This window comes from Callithrix jacchus, chromosome 6 (genome assembly GCF_049354715.1).
Source record: "Callithrix jacchus isolate 240 chromosome 6, calJac240_pri, whole genome shotgun sequence".
Lineage (NCBI taxonomy): Eukaryota > Metazoa > Chordata > Mammalia > Primates > Cebidae > Callithrix > Callithrix jacchus.
Genome location: NC_133507.1, coordinates 16,997,191 through 17,017,208, shown reverse-complemented (window position 1 = coordinate 17,017,208; position 20,018 = coordinate 16,997,191). Strand labels below are relative to the sequence as shown.

The 20,018-nt window shown below is 45.0% G+C and overlaps 1 long non-coding RNA gene across 4 annotated transcripts in view; it reads left to right on the top strand.

The window, feature by feature from the left end:
- LOC144582969 (uncharacterized) overlaps nucleotides 1-20,018 on the top strand; it is a 512,920-nt gene that overhangs the window by 59,571 nt on the left and 433,331 nt on the right. For all 4 annotated transcript variants that reach the window (XR_013536636.1, XR_013536637.1, XR_013536634.1 and 1 more), the window contains one exon: nucleotides 3,202-3,306. This is a non-coding gene — a long non-coding RNA (uncharacterized LOC144582969). The remainder of the gene's footprint in view (nucleotides 1-3,201; nucleotides 3,307-20,018) is intronic.

Below are 20,018 nucleotides of genomic sequence, written 5' to 3'. Positions count from 1 at the left end.
GAGAATTCAATTAGGCCAAAGAATGAACTTCCAAATCATTAAATTCAGTGCAAGGATGTAACATCTAGGATCTCTAACTGGAAATTTATTGGGGGAGGAGGGGCCAGGGAAGGGACAGCAGAGGGTGGGGAGATTGGGGAGGTCTAACAATAGGAGAAATACCTAAGGTAGATGATGGGGGGATGGATGCAGCAAACCACCATGGCATGTGTATACCTATGTAACAAATCTGCACATTCTGCACATGTACCCCAGAACTTCAAGTATTAAATAAATAAAAATCTTATAGAATCTATAAATAGGAATCTTAACATTTCAGATCCCTGATTGTTTGAGTTAAGGGTAGACTAAACAATAATCCGTTTATTTCTTTTAGTTATAAAATTTTCATGTTTACTTAAAATTTGGAAAAGTATAGAAAATTTGAATAGAATGAATAAAAGTCTACCCCATAGACTTTTTTTTAGCCAATACACAAACTTTTCCATAGAGAATCTCATAGCATGTATTCATTTGTGTAATTCCATTTTTTTTCATATAGCAGTGCAGTGTGCCATGAGAATTTTTGGTATCTTGAAACATTTTTGAAAACTCCATTTTGAATGGCTGTGTAGTATTTCACAGTATGGCTCTGCCCTAGCTTATTCCAGCCCCTTGATGCAGTTCAAGCCATCAAGCTCAGGATTTGATGGTGCTGATGCATGCATCTGAGAGAGTTCTGGTGTTGGGTTTGGAAGAGCTGTCTGTCTTTAAGGATGATCCTGCCTCTTTGACCCACCCTCAGTGCGGTTCCCAGAGGCAGTGCTCTCTGCAAGCCTCCTCAGCTGCACTCATGACATACTGAAAAGTTATTACAGATAAAAAGGCTTCATCTTCATTCAATCTGGCCTCAAAGAGACCGATAGGGTTTTCAGGAACTCTAATAAACTTAAGAGTTTAGAAACTTATCAGTTTCCAAGATAAGTTTCTATTCTCATCCAAGCCCATTCTATACAGGCATTCTTTCTGCATTTTCTCAGAATGAATGTGTTCTTTATAACATATTCATTTTTGTTAAGAATTTTCATATTCAGATTTGTCATTAATAAGCCACTTTGTGAATTAGGCATGCTTTTTCCAGGGTAAATGGGGAGGAAAAACAGTATTGTCAGCTGAGAAATCATGGCTAAGCCTTCCCAGGTCCACTGTGAGATTTGATGATGCCATTTCTAGAATTCTAGAAATGTGGCAGAGCTGTGGGTGATGTTAGGCACAGTCCCGCACTGTCTGCAGTCAGGTAGAGAATGCAGGTGTCCTTATTTGTCAAATCCAGACATCTCTCTATCGGTCCAGAAAATATTCCACTAATTTATTCAATGGTATTTTAACTCTTTTGATGTCCATTGGATCTTTGATAGCAAATTCTGTTTATAAATGAGGATCCCAGGTGAATTTGAGGGGTAAGTGTGTTGCATGCAGTGTGGTGACTCTAGGGTGCAATATAAAGGGAATAACAGGCTGGGTGCGGTGGCTCAAGCCTGTAATCCCAGCACTTTGGGAGGCCGAGGCAGGTGGATCACGAGGTCAAGAGATCGAGACCATCCTGGTCAACATGGTAAAACCTCGTCTCTACTAAAAATACAAAAAATTAGCTGGGCATGGTGGTGCGTGCCTGTAATTCCAGCTACTCAGGAGGCTGAGGCAGGAGAATTGCTTGAACCCAGGAGGCAGAGGTTGCAGTGAGCCAAGATCGCGCCATTGCACTCCAGCCTGGGTAACAAGAGCAAAAATGTCTCAAAAAAAAAAAAAAAAGAAGGGAATAACACTGAAATCTTATGAAAGCAGCCTGGGTCACACCAGATTCCTGATGGAAATTGCAATACTTGGGCAAGACAGTTGGAATTTCCTTATTTCCACTTCTAGTTGCCCAGGTTTAAAATGATAACCAGAAGTGGAAAAACATTTGAAGAACTTATTCTAACCAAAGAAAAATGGTTAACCCAGGATATAAGTGACCTAAATATGGTAAGACTTTTGTATGTACAGAGCCTAGCATATTCCAGGACACTTAGTAACATAAAACATGATAAACATTGATTTGAATTGAATTCTAATGTGTAAATCGGGATTCAAAAAGCTAGAGTTGCAGTGCTGTCCTACATCTAAATGGTCTGACTTATTTCTGGAGTTCAACTCCTCCACGGCGGGGCTGAAGTTAGATCAAGGTTTGCGAGTGGAAGTAGTGGGTCACTGCTTGCTTTTCTGCTGTGCCCCAATTGGTCTTAGAATCTTTCACATCCCAGAACACCAGGAAGCCACTACCAATCAATAGACCTGGCACAAGTTGAAACTAGTTTTCCAACTCTTGGCTGAATCACTCATGGCCCCTTCTATCCCTTTCCCCCTGTGATCATGATCTGTCATTTATAATTGTAAATCCTCATTTCTCATAACAGAATTTTTTTGTGTCCATTTTTGTAGCCTTACTGAGTCCTAATGAGTCCTGCAGTGTCTCCAAGAAGATGTCCTCTGAGTTCTGGCTTCAGATCCTTCCCCGACACACCAGAGGGCTCTTGTCTTCTCTCTCTGCTTCCCCCCGATTCTGCCCTTGACAATGATAGAGTTCTTGCCATTTATGTGTGTTATCTTAGGGTAGTAAGTCTCACAGCACAGCCATGTGAGTTGACATGCTGGGAGTCAAGCTGAGGAGTTCTGTAAGTGAAACCAAGCGATCATATACGCTTTCCAATTAGGAAAGAAAAAAAGGAGTCGATTGGGAAGAATCCTTTTTGAATTTTAAGTACCTATATTTCGTCTTAAAACTTCGATATCTACCTTTACCATTTGTTTAAACTGGTAGCTGGTATGAAAATGTTATAATTTAATTTGCCGCAAATAGATCTATTTAACTATTACAAGTTTAATACATTAGTGTTTAAAAAGGTTCCAAAAAGCACTTTCCAGGTGCTTTGCAGTTGAACATGTTTGAGAATCATTTCCCGGGATTGTTTGCTTTTGGAAAGCAGAGGCCATGCTCCGATGAGCTTTGAACCAGTGTGAATGTGGGAAATTCTTCCAAGCGCTCTCTTCTTCTTGAGAGTGGACAATCTCCAGCCTTACCTTTTTAGGCTGGGGCTAGGGTTGAAAGGACAAGGTACTCATCATGTCTCAGAAGCAGAGGTTACTAATTGCATTCAGTCACTGTGACTTTTCTGGTTACAGAAGGTACGAGAGGCCCCGAGTGAAGACGACTGCCAGCCCTGGCCAGGTCACAGGTGCATATAAAGAGGACACGCACCTCCAAGATCAACCCTGCCCAACTCTGAGGTAATGCAGATACTCTGTCTCATATTCCACCACTGTATTGAGTAATGTAGCAATTAGCCTGTGGAGCTATCATTCACGATCTAGGAATTTAGACTCCTAAACCCTAGAAGTACAGATTTGAGAGAATTCTCTAATTCCTGTCATTCGTGGTCTCTTAATCCAAGTACCTAGGATGACTTGCTTCCCAAGCCCTGGATGCTAACTGGGAACATGTGTTGCAAAACCAGAGAACACGGCTTTCTCTTCTGGTTGTTCAAGAAATTTGTGTGCTTATGCTGAGAACCGTTATTTCTTGAAATCTTGATTTATTTTTCTGTCTTAGAAGATAACTTGCTGAGCTTGCCCATAGGCTTTGGCTGGCTTCCAGGACACGATGCTCTGCTTGGGTGACTTGAGCATCCAGTTCGCCCTCCCCAGGGGAGGAGAGTCTGCTTCTATCAAACCTTTTCATGCCTTCTCCAAATTGCATTACCAATAGGCAGTACATGGTCAGCATCTTTCTGGGAAGGCTAAGATTTGGGCATGGAACGAAGAATGTCAATTCAGGAAGAAAAGTAAACCATGAGTCAAATGAGCTATTTGGACAAGTGTGGACAACGCTTCTCATTTTTTCTTGGCCCATGGTAACACATTTTGATTGGTGGGTGAGAGACACTGGAGATACTGAAGTAGTTAGCTCCTGGCACCTGCACTTAAAGCTTCAGGCTGCCATCTCTCACATGACATTCTTCAGGTTCTAACATGGCTAAGGACTCCCTCTCAGGTATCCAAATTGTGCCTCTAGCACGGATCATTTGAAAAGATCTTTCAATTCTGAAGGTCAGCGGTCACCGACCTTTTCCCTCCAGAAGGTTCTACTCAAAGTTTTCCCATCCTAATTGTCTCTCAGCGAATGCGGGCATGAGTGGGTTCTGAGAGTGTGGGGGGCTCCACAGCTGAGATCACACAGAGAAGATCTAGAGCCATTCATCCTGACAGTGGCAGGGCCAGTGTTTCCCCTGAGTCTGAACTACAGAGTAGCTTTCCCATCAAAGCAAGGCGATCTGTTGCTGACCATTATGAAAGGCATAGATTCTCTGTAGGAAAACAACTCTATCCATTCTTATTCCACTTGCTTAAGACATTCAAAGGAATGTTATTCCTCTCCAGAAACCTTCCCCCTTTACCAGAGATAGTCACAATAGCTGTTCTTTATCGATAATTCAGTATGTGCCAGGCTCTGTTAATATGCATTCTTTTGTGAGACCCTCATAACAGCTGTCAGAAATTTCTATTTTATGAGTGAAGAAACTGAGCTACAGAGTGATAGACTCACTTTCCAAAGGCCACAGAGCTTAGCAGTGGCAGATTTGAATCCTGGATCCTTGAGCCCATTCTTGGAACTACCATATAAACTCGCTCTATCTTCAAAGGTTGCCCTTGGTTTCATTTTCTAGTGACAGAACGAGAAAGGAAAACCAAGTTAATATCACCCCTTTTGTTTTTTAACATGTACGATTTCAAAGCATCTTCTAAAATGCCCTGTTCTCTATGACTGTTGCCATTTCACAGATGCGCAGTGTCACAGGGGATTGACCAGATGGCCATGTGCATAGGCTGGGATCTAGAGAATGGTAGAGATGGGTTCTGAGCTGCACGTGGTAAATAGTAAGTGCTGTCTCACTGGGTGGAAAGACAAAAAGGGCAGGATATACTTATTAGTCAGTTCATGCAGTCTCTTCATCTTGTCATTCAACAGATATGCAGATATGCACGTACAGTACAAAGTGCTGTCACATTTCTAAGGGCAGGGTCTTTTACACTCAACCACTACCTCGGGGCATCTGAAGCATTTGCAAATAACAGGTGTTTAATGGATTCCTAACGATATATGTGGGGGACAGAGCTTGATCCTGTTTAGGGGTGAAAGTGAACCCACCTATATGCCCCAGGATTGGTAAACTAGGGCTCAAATGAGAGAAAAAAAAATCCTGGAACTTGCTTTTCCTGGTGCTTTCAAAGTGCTGTTGTTGTCAGGATGATGATTATTTTATTCGCATTCCTCAGATCTGATTCCCTTTTCTCCCCCTGTCCCTGCCTAGCCCTTGAGCTATGCAGTACTCTCAATAGATTCCACCGCAGAAGGTTTCAGGCTGCATTTTTATCCAAGGTGGGGGGGGAATGAACTGGGAAAAGGGTGAAGATGATGTTCTTTCCTCTCCATCACAACACACTCACACCAATACCTAGATGTGCTCATGCACACGCCTGGAGATCTGCATGGACACAGACACACTATCTAAACACAAGCAAAGTCAAACAAACCAACCCCAGACCCCTGGGATGACGCATACGTGGACATACATGTGCATTACACCCATGGCCAATCACACACAAACACATTTTTGCAATATGTCATCTGCACCCGATTGCTCTTATTCATTGTGTCTTCCAATATTCTTAAGGTTGAGAAGAAGGTGGCTGCTTATTATTAATATTTTGTGGTGGGTTTTTGCTGTTCCTGTTTTAGAGGAAAAAGTACATCTCATTCAGGCATCAGGATTCCTGTGGTAGGCGTTGTTTCTCAGTCACACCTGCCCCATCCCAGAGGACAAACAGACACCCAGGGCTCAGTCTCCCTCCCTCTTTCCTTTATGGCAGGAGGGAACCACTTTCACCAGGACCCACAGCAGGTGGGTACTCACCTCACCTCCTAGCTCTCACCCTTCTGAAGTAAGGACGTGAACCTACCAGGAACTGGCCATCTAATTTTTTCTTTCTCTCACTATCAAGCAGTTTCACAGTTTCAAAGACCTGCCCCCAGTAATTTTCCTCTTGCCAAGCTTCCCATCCCGAGGCTGGTCATGACCCAGGGTGAGGTGCAGAAACAACGCCCTGATCCTTACCATCTGCAGGAAAGTGGTGAGGCCTCGTCTGGGGGCCGTAGCCTCCCTGTTCTGGGACAGACCTGCCCGGCCTGCCTGGAGGCCCAGCCAATGTTTTCACAGCTGTGGGCTGGGAGGGCTGCTCCCCAAGCTCCTTGCACACAGTTGGCCTGAGACCCAGCAGCTGTGCACACCCAGGCATGACCCCAGTCCCTGTGAAGCGTGAGGAGAGCCTGGCCAGCACACTCCAACTGGAACTAGCCAGCCTCGCCTGGGCTGGCTGCATCTCACGCTTCTGAACCACTTCGTTAATGCGGCTATTAAACGGTTCTCACATGGCTCCCCTGGCCTTCTATTAACTCCCCAGGCAGCAGCGACAGCCTTATTAACTGAAAATGGCTTCTTGTGGAAGTGTTCCATTTCTAATATTAATAATCAGCGTTTAATAAAAACAAAGGGGGAAAATACAGGCAGAAAAAAACAGACTGCTTTGTCCCTTTGTCATTTATCACCTTGGCAGGAGGCCACAGACAGTGCCAATAGCAGCAGTAACAGCAGAGTGGTTAGCTCCATGCCAGGGACACAGAGGCATGTGGACACGCACTCATACACTTGCACCCCCACACATACACACACACCTGCTCCCGGAGTGGCACTTCATTCATCACGTGGCCAACGTCAGGCTTAGGACCTCTTCCTCCCTTCCCTCCCCACCTCCCTCAGTCCCCAGTCCAGCATCTTCAGTGACTTCGATGGTCCAGAATGATATCATTAGCCGATGTCTTTCAAAGAAGAGAGGAAAGAGGGGGCTGCTGGCTATGGCATCATCTCTACTCTCTTCCTTTCCCCTTCCCATCAGGCCAGTCATCTGCAAAACAAATGGCTCGTTCCTGCCAAGGCCGAGGAGAGTGGAGTTCAAAATGTAGTTAATTAAATTTACTCAAAAAGATCAGCTCTCCAGATTAAGAGCTGGGTTTATCACCACTGAAAATAAACAGGGCAGGAGAAGACAGGATGGAAGAGAGGGGAGCTGGGAGACAGGCAGGGCCAAAAGGGACTTGGGGCTTTGAATCCTTGGATGCCGGGCTGATATTTAAAGACCTTTTACATTGTGAAAGATCTCAGAGAACAGCTGACATCTCCTGGGGGCCCGGGGAGGTTTCTATGATAACAAACAATCCCACTTTGAGGGTGAGGGGACTGTTCCCTCTTTGGGTTTGCAGAAGCCTATAGGAAGACAAGGTTTTTGTTCATGGTGAGGAGTATAGGTCTTTGATTTCCTTCTCAGCCTTTCATCCAGCACTCACTCCCTGTTCTCTTCCTCTATCTAAGAGCAGAATACACTCTAAACAGAAAACCTATGCATAGGGCAAAGGGGCAGGCAGCAGTCCTGCAGCGGTAATGCTCTGTAGCTCCTACTTCTCCCAGTATACTCCAGACCCTGCAGCACCAGGACACCCACTCCCCTCCTCTGAGGAGCTGAAATGTCCTCTGCATAGGGTCAACTGGTAAAAGACATGTAAATGCCTTTGAAGGGTCACTCAGCCAGGTGTATCCAGGTGAAATGTGGAGCCTACAGAAGGGCTTTCCTGTCAATCAGAGTTCATGCTCTGCTGTCTCACACCTTCACAGCACAGGCTGCTCTCCCACTGCAGATCTCCTCTTCCTCCTTCAAAACCCTACGCCGATGTTATTTCCTCCATCCCTCTTCATCCACTCCCAAGGCGAAGTGGATCTACCTGTCCTCGGCTAAATCAGTCCCCACTGTCACTGTTGGGTGCTTTGCCTTCTTGCTCATCTCCCTGCTAAGCCGCATGGCCCCTCACCTTGCTCTGCTCAGCATCAGGTCCTGCTCCTAAGAGGAATTCCAGTGCTGAGCCAGAGGCAGAGAGACCAGCAGGTGGAGAGTCTGAGGGGACGAGGTGGGAAGTATCTGTGTCAAATCAGGTCTGCACGTTGGTTTAGCCATGGGTGGCCTGAAACCAAAGAGCCCTCTGAGTTCATCAAAGTGTCAGTGACCGTTTGACAAAGGACTTCCTGGCTTGAAAAATGGCTGTCACCCTCCTATCCTAAGCTTTGCCTTGGAAACATTAAGGGAATAAAGTCGGTGCCTTTTAGATTAATTTACTCATCAAGATGTCAGTCTGCAAAAGCTATTTGCTAGCTGCGAGTCTCTCCAAGTCCCCTTGCTCTGAGCAAGAGGTCACCTTCTGCCAAACATAAACACCCAGGGATGCTGGGGTAGTGGGGTCTGTGTTGGGGGCTCAGAATCCTGGATACAGAGGGAGCTCCCCGAAGCCTGGGTTTCTAGGAATGCTGCCATTAAGGCATTCAGGCATTCGCTTGTCACACAAATTCCCCTTAAGCACAGGCTGGGAGAGAAAAGAGGACTGCAGAATCAACTTTGACAGGGAGAAAGAAGAAAAAAGAATCCCTCTTATGCAGAAGATACACAACGCATCAAATTTTTTTTCCCCAAGAGACAGACATAAGCTCAAAAAGCTGTCATCTACCAGGATATTAATGTCGTTACTTTTTCATTTCTTATATTTAATATCCAAGGAAACCTGGCTGTGTAATAAAGCCACACTGTGGAAACGCCAGTGCGAGGCAAGGACAGGGAGGAGCAGGGCTTCTGAGTCACAGAGTCTGCTGAGCTCTGCCTCCCAGTCATAGACACACTCCAAAGCACAGTGTCTCTTCAGGCCCTGGGGGCTGCTCTGCAGAAATGAAAAAAGCAAGAACCAGTCTCACCCCTGCCCTAACTCTGGGCCATTTCCCTCTGTGTCCTGAGGGAGCGTGAACAGTGGAACATAGCCTCACTGTGAAGGCTGCCATGCTCTCCAGACCTGGAGAATACGTAAAATAACATCAGGCTTTTTACCCACCCTGGAGAGTTCAGTTCTCTTCACCTCCTGCATGGGCTCTGGGCATACCAGCTATGTGGAAATCAGGACCTTGTCACCTGACTTCTTGGCTTTTTTTTTTTTTTTGAGACAGAGTTTCGCTCTTGTTACCCAGGCTGGAGTGCAATGGCACAATCTCAGCTTACCGCAACCTCCGCCTCCTGGGTTCAAGCAATTCTCCTGCCTCAGCCTCCCGAGTAGATGGGACTATAGGCATGCGCCACCATACCCAGCTAATTTTTGTATTTTTAGTAGAGGCGGGGTTTCACCATGTTGACCAGGATGGTCTCGATGTCTTGACCTCGTGATCCACCCACCTCGGCCTCCCAAAGTGCTGGGATTATAGGCGTGAGCCACCGCGCCCAGCCCAACTTCTTGGCTTTAGATATACCATTCCCCATTCAGGAGAGATGCCTCCTGCAGTTTCTCCTTTGCAAAGAGCGTTGCTTATTCTCTACATGTGTGCATGTGTGTGTATGTGTGTCCAGCATGCAAAGAACATAAAGTGCTTTAGAGAACCCTGAAAAAGGAAATAGCAATCAATATGCCTGTCCAAACAATTAGAAAGAGATATTTCCAGGTCTCCTAAATCTATCTGGCATGTGTTAAATGCATGCTGTCAGGCTGCTTGTCATTAAATACCTTCTAAATAATGCAGAGACAATCAGATGTACAAATAAGTGATTCAATTTGGGTGATTGATTATTGGAATAAGGCTCATGCACCCCAGGTATGACATTTCCTACATCTCCATTTCACTTCTCAGGCGAAAATGATCTTTCTCTCTCCTCTCAGGGAAAATGATCTGGTGGCTGGAGGTTTGAAGCACGGGCAGATACTCTTGGGTCCTATGCTTGACTGTTCATCTGTTTGAATGTTCCTTGGACACACGAAACAGGTGTGTCTATTTCGTTTCCTCTCTGTAGTGTGGAAACGCCAGGCTCAACTCTCCCAAACAAACTACAGGCTGTACCCTCCCACACGACCACAGAATAAGTGTTTAAATGTCTTTGAAGGTAGACGTCTTGCAGATAACCTTAATATGACTTGGCTTTTCTTCTTTCTGTTCCTGCTAACATTTTCTTTTTTAACCACGTGCAGATATCATGTATTTCAAAACATAAATAGATTGTTTTTAAATGAGCAAATATATGAGCAGATTATCTTAACTTTCACACCATGTCTTCAGTTTTCAGCCTCGGTGGGCTCCAATCCAAAGGAAAAATCAGATCGACTTATTTCTAGGATGGCAAAAGGAGCCTGAAGGGTCTCGGCAAAACCCTTGTCCTCCCTGAAGCCATGTTTTCTTTTTCTCCTCCTCCCCTCAGCTCCCCAGGCCCCGGAGACAGAGAGAGTAACATTGCGCCAAGTGTCTGAGAATGTCTTCCTTATTCAAAGAGAAGTTTTCACTAGAATACATTTTTGCCTTTTGCAATTATGTCATTAAAAGTTTTCTGAACTTCAGACTTGAACTCCAGAAAGGGTCTGCCCTTTTAGCTTTGTGGCTTTACATAATTTATGGTTTTGAATCTTATTTAAAAATGCAAAGGGATTCAGAAGAGGTTCTAGGCAGGCACTCATCCCCCTGCCCTCCCCGCATAGTCCTCATTGAATTTCTCTCCCCACAGTGGTGGGGGCACTGCCTTTGGGATTGACAGGTCTTAATCTGGGTCATGGGAAAAATACAGGCATGTGGAAATTGTTCCTCAATCACCCTGCGCACGTTCCTTTGGCTCATCTGTTACCAGCTGTAATATTCCCCTCCCATGCCCCTTTTTCACTGGTACCTTCTCCTCCACTCCCCTCTCTTCTGTTCCCTACTTTTCCATCCTTTTCATCCAACTGTCTCTCCATCTTCCCTCCTCTGACTCACCTGGTTTTGGGAGTGTTGCAGTCAGTGAAGTCGACAGGACCAGGGGAAGGGGATGCTTGAAATCTAATTGTCTGCTTTCTCTTCTGTGCTCTGCCACTTTCCAAACGTGTGCCTCTGGACAAGTTACTTTAGCCTTGGAATCCGTCCTGTGAACTAAGGCTAATAGTTGTCTCTGTCTCAAAGGTTACAGGGTGGGTTAAATACCATGCTGAAAGTAAAGAGCTCAGCATTGTGTTTGCATATAATAAGCATTTAATATTAGCTTTGTTTTTGGTGAGACAGAACGGTGTTGTAGGTAAGGTCATGTCTTCTGGGAGCAGACTGCGTGAGTTTGAATCCCTCTGCTCCGCCGCTTAATGGTTAGGCCATTTTCAAAGTCACATCTACTCTCTAAGGTCAGTCTCCTTATCAGTGCAATAGGGATAACAATGCCGTTTTTCTGTAGGATTGCTGTGAGGAGGAATGAGATGAAAATCTATAAGGGACTGGTACAGAGTAGTCCTTCAATAAATGGAGGCTCTTGGCATGGAAATTTTGTGCCTAGCAGAGTGAAACAAACAAAAAACATTCAGACAAACAAATTGCTTTACGCCCTTGAAAATTATTTTATCTAATTACTTAGAAAGAAGAGTGGCTTTACCCTAAGTCCGATCCTTGGCTGAGACTGTTGCCTTTGAGCTATGCTGTCTGTTGGAAAAGGCTGCATACCCTAGACCCCTGACAGTTTTCTGGATGAGGAGGCTGCCCGAATTTTCACCTGGCAACCGTCACCTCTGACCCCTCTCCATGGCAGGAATGCTCCTCTAAATGTTTTTCCATTCATAGCATGCCCTCCACCATCTCCCTGCTCAAGTTCCAGATAAGGAGTGTAGCAACTGAGAACGTGTGTGTCTGTGTGGGTGGGTGCAGGTGGGAACAGGGTTCCAGTGGAGAGGACCCAAGCCTCCACCCCATTCTCAGCCTGGGACAAGCTCAGTGCTCAAGAGTCCAGGAACTGTGGCTTCCAACCTGGGTTCAGAAGCTTGTTCTTTTGCTTCTGGCTGTGAACTCTTGCCAAGTTATTTAGCATCTCTCAACTTCAGTTTTCTCAACTGTGAAAGTGGAAAGACAGCGCATTCCTCAGAGAGTTTCTATTGACATAATGCTGCGGAGTAGCTGACTCAGCAAATGGTAGAGGGGTTGTAACCGTTCTAGCCTTGCATGGTGGGTCTTCAGAGTAGCCAACCGAGGGTCGAGGTTGAGGGGTAGGGGCTGGTGAAAGAAGATTGGATTCCCTTAAGATCTGAGGTTTCCAGTCTATCTGTTCCCCTTTAGGTTGAGTGTGAATGGTCCAGAAGTTAACTCCTGCTGTAAGGGGCCCCAGGACTGGGAGAAAGAGGTAGGAAGGAGCTGACTTGGATGGAAGCCTCTGCAGAGTCTCTGGAGAATCTGTCAACAGGACTTCTTTCTGTGGGTGCTGCCTGTTTAAGAAGGGAGCTGGAAGTTATTCTCTCTACTGCCCCCTGGACTTATTCTTGGTATGCTGTGTGCCTTCTCAAGCCAACAAACACATTTGCACCTCATATAGTAAAATAAATAAATAAACTGGGGACGTATCCAGTGTCTTTGGCAGGATGAATCCAGGAGCTCTGCCTGGCACTGCCCTCAGCTGTCCTGGCTCCTGAAGTCTCCAAGTGCCTTCACTTTTCTCCCTCTTAGAGCCATCTCATCTTTTAGATGGTATTAGGATTCTTTTATTTTCCAAGACTTTCTTGTAATAGAATGAGTGAATGAGTGAATCACAGACTGTGAGGGCAGAAAGGCACCTGGGCAATCATTTCTAGAGATTACAGAATTGCAGCCCATGGCAAATCTGACCCACAGGCACATTTTTTTTTTTCATACAGATGTTTCTTTTTAAAAAATGTGGCCGGGTGTGGTGGCTTATGCCTATAATCCCAGCACTTTGGGAGGTCGAGGCAGGTGGATCACATGTGGTCAGCAGTTCGAGACCAGCCTGGCCAACATAATAAACCCTGTCTGTACTAAAAATACAAAAAAAGAGCTGAGCATGGTGGTGTGCATCTGTAATTCCAGCTACTCGGGAGGCTGAGGCAGGAGAATCGCTTTAACCGGGGAGGTAGAGGCTGCAGTGAACCGAGATGGTGCCACTGCACTCAGTCTGGGTGACAAGAATGAAACTCTGTCTTAAAAATAAAATAAAATGAATGATATGCCAACATTGAAAATGTTGAAAACCTGAGAGATCTTTCTGGATGCCCAGTTTCCCTTGCAAAGTCATCAATCTGGCAATGCTTGCTTGCAACAGCACAACAGAAACTGGATGGACAGGGGACTGGCCTCCCCTTGGCATTGTGCCTGAGTCTCCACCCACCACAGTCCTCACCACATCCTGTTGTGTTATACTCAACCCCTTTCATTCATTTTCTTATGTGCATGGCCCCACCTAATATTTGAATTTGCAACTTTTTTGGCTGTTGTTTGTTTAAATTAAGACCAGTCTTGCTTTGTTGACCAAGCTGGAGTGCAGTGGGGCGATCTTGGTTCACTGCAATTTCTGTCGTTGGAGTTCATGCTATTCTCCTGCCTCAACCTCCTGAGTAGTTGAGACTATAGGCACACGCCACCATGCCCGGCTAATTTTTAATTTTTTTGTATTTTTAGTAGAGATTGAGTTTCACTGTGTTGGCCAGGCTAGTCTCAAACTCCTGACCTCAGGTGATCTGCCCTCCTCGACCTCCTGAAGTGCTGGGATTACAGGTGTGAACTACTGAGCCTGTAAATTTGCAACTTCTATTCTAATTAACTCTTTAGAAATCTGAGAAGTACTCTGCCAATGACACCAAAAGCATAAGTGCCAAGAGTGGGATTTAGACCCGCAATTTCTAGGTCAGAGCTCTCTTCATGGAAGCCAAACCCGTTGATGGTAGCCCATCTATATGGCATGCACCCTGGCACTGCCACTGAACCTGCTGTAGGGTTTTGTGCCTTTCCTCTCTGGCCATCATCCCTCCTGAGTTTGGGGATCAGGTTGGGATAGCTGTTGTATAGGCTTGGACTCCAGGGTTCCATTTGGGCCTGTCTTTAGATGGCCAGCACGAGAGAAACAGGCCCAGAGATAATCCTTGCCTTCCAGTTGCGTGTTCTGAGAGAGATCCCCTCTCTTTGTCATGTCTTCTCTTCTCCCTTTCCATTGTCTATGTTATATAGGCTGGTGTCATAGTCTCAGTGTTTTGCACAAATTGTGGTTAAGAGAGGTGAGCTCGTGTGATATGGGGTGCCTGGCAACCCAGAACTCAGTCCGTCTCACTGCCTTTCATTGCTCACTTACTGATGAGGGCATCTGGCCTGAAAAGGGTAACCTGACATTGGCCCTGCAAAGCCAGGATAGTGGCTAAGCTCTGGGGTTGTTCTTCCAGCATTCATGCCCCAGAGGCACATCAAATGGTGCCAGGAATGACCAGCACTGCCTCCAAGCAGGCTGAGAGAAGACTGGCAGACAGCAGGAGCAGTGACCTCTTTGTCCTCTGCCTCTGGGGGCCTCAGTGCTCTGCAGAGGCTGTGACAACAGGTGAGGGTTTGGGGAGGGGAGCGTCTCAGTGTTTGGCATGTCCTGTGCATTAATATGGGTGCTCAGAAGCCCTGGGGGGTAGCAGGGCTGGCAGGGGCTAGCCCTGTGTTTCTGTTCTCTCAGGCAGCCACAAATCCCTGTCTCTGAAAATAAAATTAAAAGGGGCAGCTGGGAGATAATACATCCAGTAGATCCAAATGTAAAATGCCTCCCTGTCCTTCTGATAAGGCTGTTCCTCGGACAAGCAGCAAGGATTACACAGAAATCTTATTATACAGGGTTTGCCAAGGGCAAAGAAAGGGTCAATTTTCTGTGCGCAGCAGAAGAAACACCATCCCCCCACTTTCCTGCTCAGAGCCACCATGGCCACTGTACTGGTTTGTACCCCTTGTGAAGAAAAGCACAATCATGCTAGTGCCCTGGGCCTCTTTCAGGCTGTAGATGTTTCCATCTTCCTGACCCTGTCACAGAGTAACTCACTCGATGCCCCTACCTCATTAACTTTCCCCACAATTGGAATCTGCCACTGAAGTTTGGATTCTATCACCTGTCAAAAGAGAAAACTGCATAGGAAGGAAAAACTGCATTGAGACCAAATGCTTTCGGTCTCTGGTCTGTCTGGGTATTGCAGGAGCAGAGAACTTCTCCCCCTTTTCCTGGGACAGGCTGCCAAAGGAAAGGGTTGTGATAAGCTTCTATACAAAGGGATAGCGTAAGGAGGAGGTAATGTGGGTGGAAAGTGGGAGATGAGATCTTACTCTTAACTTCCAACCCTGCTGCCTGCTTTTTGAGTAACTAAGTGTTAAGACTGCTACCTGGTCCCTGCCTGGCTTTTTCTCCCCTCACAGTCAGTGAAGTCTCACACCAGCGTCTTCGCTCATGGAGCATAACTGTGAGGTATGTGTATATGGTGCTGGGTGGGGAGCAGGGGAAGGAGGGAAGGATAGACTTGGAAAGATGCCACTATAGTCACCTAAGAATGGGAAAATGCAGATTTCGGCCAGTGAAAAGGAAGAAGATCTGGAATTGACATCATTTATTACATGTGAAACCCAGGGCAGTGTATACAATCGCACACAACTCTATTTTGATTGCCAATGGATGGGAAGGAAAAAGACAATTTAAGAAAATGATAAAACCATTGTTTTCAGTGTCATGTATAGTTTGTTTCTATGTGACACTGGAATATAGATTTGTGCTTACATTATATGAAGTAACGTTTCATGTGCTCACAGTACACAAAGCCACCTCCAGCTGTGGGGCGGTGACCTGAACGTGGCAGGAGCCTCATCAGGACTGGCTATGTGAGTGAATGAGCATTATTGTCTTACGATAACACACGTAGCCACACTCGTGCGTATGTTCTCCTCTGTGCTGAAGTCCTTTGATGACATATTAAAAATTACAGAGTGAGTCCGGAACATAATTACCTTAGACTTTAACCCAGGAGACAGCAACCTTTTCCTGTGAAGACTCAGATAATAAATATTTTCAGCTTTGCAGGCCAGAAGGTCTCTGTTGAAGCTACTCAGCTCTGCCTTTGTAGCATAAAATTCAGCATACACAATACCAAACAAACAAACGAGTGTAGCTGGGTTCCAGTAAAACTTCACTTACAAAAACAGGTGGCAAGCTGGGCATGACCCGTGGGCCATAGTGTGCCAACCCCCCATCTAAACCTTTGGCAAGCTTTGCTATCAAGCACGATGTTGATGTAAAAACAAGTCTGACATTTTGGCAGCGTTTGGTCATGGAGGGAAGACTGGACCCAGCATGTTTTCATGAGCAAAAGGCACAAAACCTGTTGTCTGGGAAACTGCATTCTCTTTCTGGTTCATTGATCTAGAGGGAGGCCCTAAGAAAGCCACTTTACTTATCTCAGCCTTGGTTTCCGCAAGAAAAATGTGAGGGTTTATACCAGAAGCTCTTCAAGTCTCTTTTTACCATGTACAGGATTCACTATTACATACCCTCCCCACCATTATTATTATAATTATTATTATTTATTAGCTTTGATGAACTTTTGGAGGCTCACATGTGCCTCACGGGGAAAACAGGGGTTGCAAGAGTGATATGAACGAGAAAAGGCCTGTGTCTACATTCTGTTTCTGGAAATTAAGACAAAATAACCAATTGTATCCATAAAGTTTGTTCATGGCTCTATTATGAAAGACTTGTACCATAAGTTTCTGGCGACTAGTCTCATATCTGTGCCTGCAGCTGCACTTTGACAGAAGGCAAGCCCAACAGCTAGGACTCTGGGATGCACCCCAAGTTAAGAAACTTTGACACTGTTGCTACAGACTGTGAACCTTGAAAAATAATGCAAAGGCACAGAGAGAATCATCGGAAGAATTATTCACAGAACCAGTGTCAGTGAGGCTCCAGTGGGGATACAGTGGGAATATATTGGGGACAGGGCCAACAGCAGATCCTAACCAGACTCTTCCTTTGCCTGACTGTGGCTCTGGGTCTTGCATCCAGCCTCTCTTGCTTTCTACTCCTTGTCTGAGACTGAGCCTTTCCACTGCTTCTCTGTAAATCTCTTTCCAATGCACTTACTTCATGCTTAGGTTAGATAGAAACACCTTCTGTTACTTGCAAGCAAATATCTGAATGAAACACCCAAGTTAAAACTCTGAATTTAAAAATCAAAACCACAGTAAGACAGCATCTGACACCGTCAGAGGGCTAACATTAGAAGTCAGAAAATAGCAGATGCTGGCAAGGTTGGAGAGAAAAAGGAATGCATGTACACTGCTGGTGGGAGTGTAAATTAGTTTGACCACTGTGGCAAGCAGCATGGTAATTTCTCAAATACCTAAACACAGAAGTACCATTCGACCCAGCAATCCCATTACTGGCTATATACCCCAAGGAATACAAATCATTCTGTTATAAAGACACATACGTGCCTATGTTTCTTGCAGCACGATTCACAATAGCGAATCAACCTAAATGTCCATCAAGGATAGACTGGATGTAGGACATGTGATACATATACACCACAAAATATGATGTGGTCATAAAAAAGAATGAGATTATATCCTTTGCAAAAACATGGATAGAACTGGAGGCCGTTATCCTTAGCGAACTAATGCAGGAGCAGAAAGCTAAATACCACATGTTCTCACTTACAAGTGGGAGCTAAATGGTGAGAACACGTGGACACAGAGAGGAGAACAACACAAACTGGGGCCTATCAGAGGGTGAAGGGTGAGAGGAGGGAGAGATCAGGAAAAATAACAAATGGATATTAGGCTTAATGCCTGGGTGATAAAATAATCTATATAACAAATCCCCATGACACACAGTTACCCATATAACAAACCTGGACCTGTACTCCTGAACTTAAAACAAAAGTTAAATTTTGAAAAGACTGGTACACTTATACCGTGGAATATCATGCAACCATAAAAAGAATGAGATCATATCCTTTGAAGGGACATGGATGGAGCTGGAGGCCATCATCCTTAGGAAATGAATGCAGGAACAGAAAACCAAGCACTGCATGCTCTCACTTATAAGAGGAAGCTAAATCATGAGAACACATGGACATATAGAGGGGAACACTGCACTGGGGCCTATTAGAGGGGGGAGGAGGGAGAGGATAAGGAAAGATAACTAATGAATACTAGGCTCAATACCTGGGAGACAAAATAATTTGTACAACAAATCCTCATGACATAAGTTTACCTACGTACTAAAACTTCACATGTACCACTGAACTTCAAATAAAAGTTAAAAAGGTACAAAATCCCCTCTGCATTTAATTTTTAATTTTCATCTTTTAATTTTTATTTATTCAGTTGGAATAACCCCTTTCTAGAACCAGACGTCATACATCATTAGCATTAACTCTAAGCTCATGGGACACCCAATTCATTGGGAAGAAGCCTCCCATTTGAAATCTTACCTTGGAACCTGAAGGTGTATGTTGAGCTCATTTCAGAGCTTTCTAAAGGCCTGGCACTCTAAGAGCTATGGCTTCTACTTCAGTGCCTTCATCCACCCATCCATCCATCCATTTATTTATGTAATAATTTATTCCATCAACATTTATCTAGCACCTACTATGTGTTCAGCACTATATAGGGTACTGTTCCACGTAAGCAAGGCAACAGGAGCTTACAGTCTATGGAGATTACATTATATGCTCACACAATTAATTATTTAATTGCACTTTTAAAAATAAGAACCACAAGCCAACTTCAGGAGCTCATGCCCCGTAATCCCTGCACTTTGGGAGGCCAAGGTGGGTGGATCACCTGAGGTCAGGAGTTCAAGACCAGCCTGGCCAACATGGTGAAACCCCATCTCTACTAAAAATACCAACATTAACGGGAGCAATAGCAGGTACCTATAATCCCAGCTACTGGGGAGGCTAAGGCAGGAGAATCGCTTGAGCCTGGAAGGCAGAGGTTACAGTGAGCTGAGATTGTGCCATTGCACTCCAGCTGGGGCAACAGGGCAACAGAGTGAGACTCTCTGTCAAAAAAACAAACAAAAAACACAGAGAAGCTTCAAGTCTTTCAACCAAGGACAGCAGTAAGACACTTGCTATTTGTAAGAAATGTCGAGGAAAGCCTTGCCAAGGAAGTGACACCTGAGCTGTGAGCAGAAGGATGAATGAGGAAGAAGTAGTTGAAGCAGGAAAAGAAGTGAAGGAAGGGCAGTGAATGGTAAAGGGTCAGAGCAGGCAGGAGCACCCTGCAGTTAGAAACTGGAAAGGAGCCAGGGGTCTGGAGTTGAGTGTGTTGAAGAATAAGAAGGTGAACTGAGACTGGAGAGGCACAGGGACCTTGTGACCCAAGGTGAAAAACACCAATGTTCAAGCACAGAACAATTGGAAGCCATTGAGGAGTTTTATTTGGGAGTGTGATATGACTGGAATTCCATTTTTCAGAAATGTCTTTGCCATGTAGAGATTGAAGCATATTGCTTCCAGTGGGGATAGTTCAGAGGGCAAATATATTTCAGCCCAACTGGCAGCATTTTAGAGTAGGGTGGTGGTGAAGGTGGAAAAAATTCAAGTGAGAGGAACAGTAGAACTCCATGACTGATTGGCTGAAGGTTTTCATAATGAACTCAGGGTGGATGGAAGTGATCTTTACTGATATGACAAGTTCTGGAGGAGGGAGGATTGCGGTGAGGAGGAAGAGTTTTGTTTAAGTTATATTGAGTTGTGCTATTATGTGTTGCTCCCTGCAGACACCAAATTTTCTAACTTGGCTAACTCGGCGGTACCAGTTAGAGTTCTCACCGGTGTGTTATCACTGTCCTTATTGGTCCTTTCTTGGGAATGTAAGATGGGCCTTATGCAAAAGTATTGGGTCCCACTGTCTCTGATACCATTACTTCCTACACTTCTGAATTTCCTGATGTGAGACCTATGATCGTTTATACTCAGAACAGACAGCTTCCTTGCTTTTTCTTTTTCTGCTGGATCTTTCTGTATCACCCCATGACTGATTGGCTGAAGGTTTTCATAATGGATC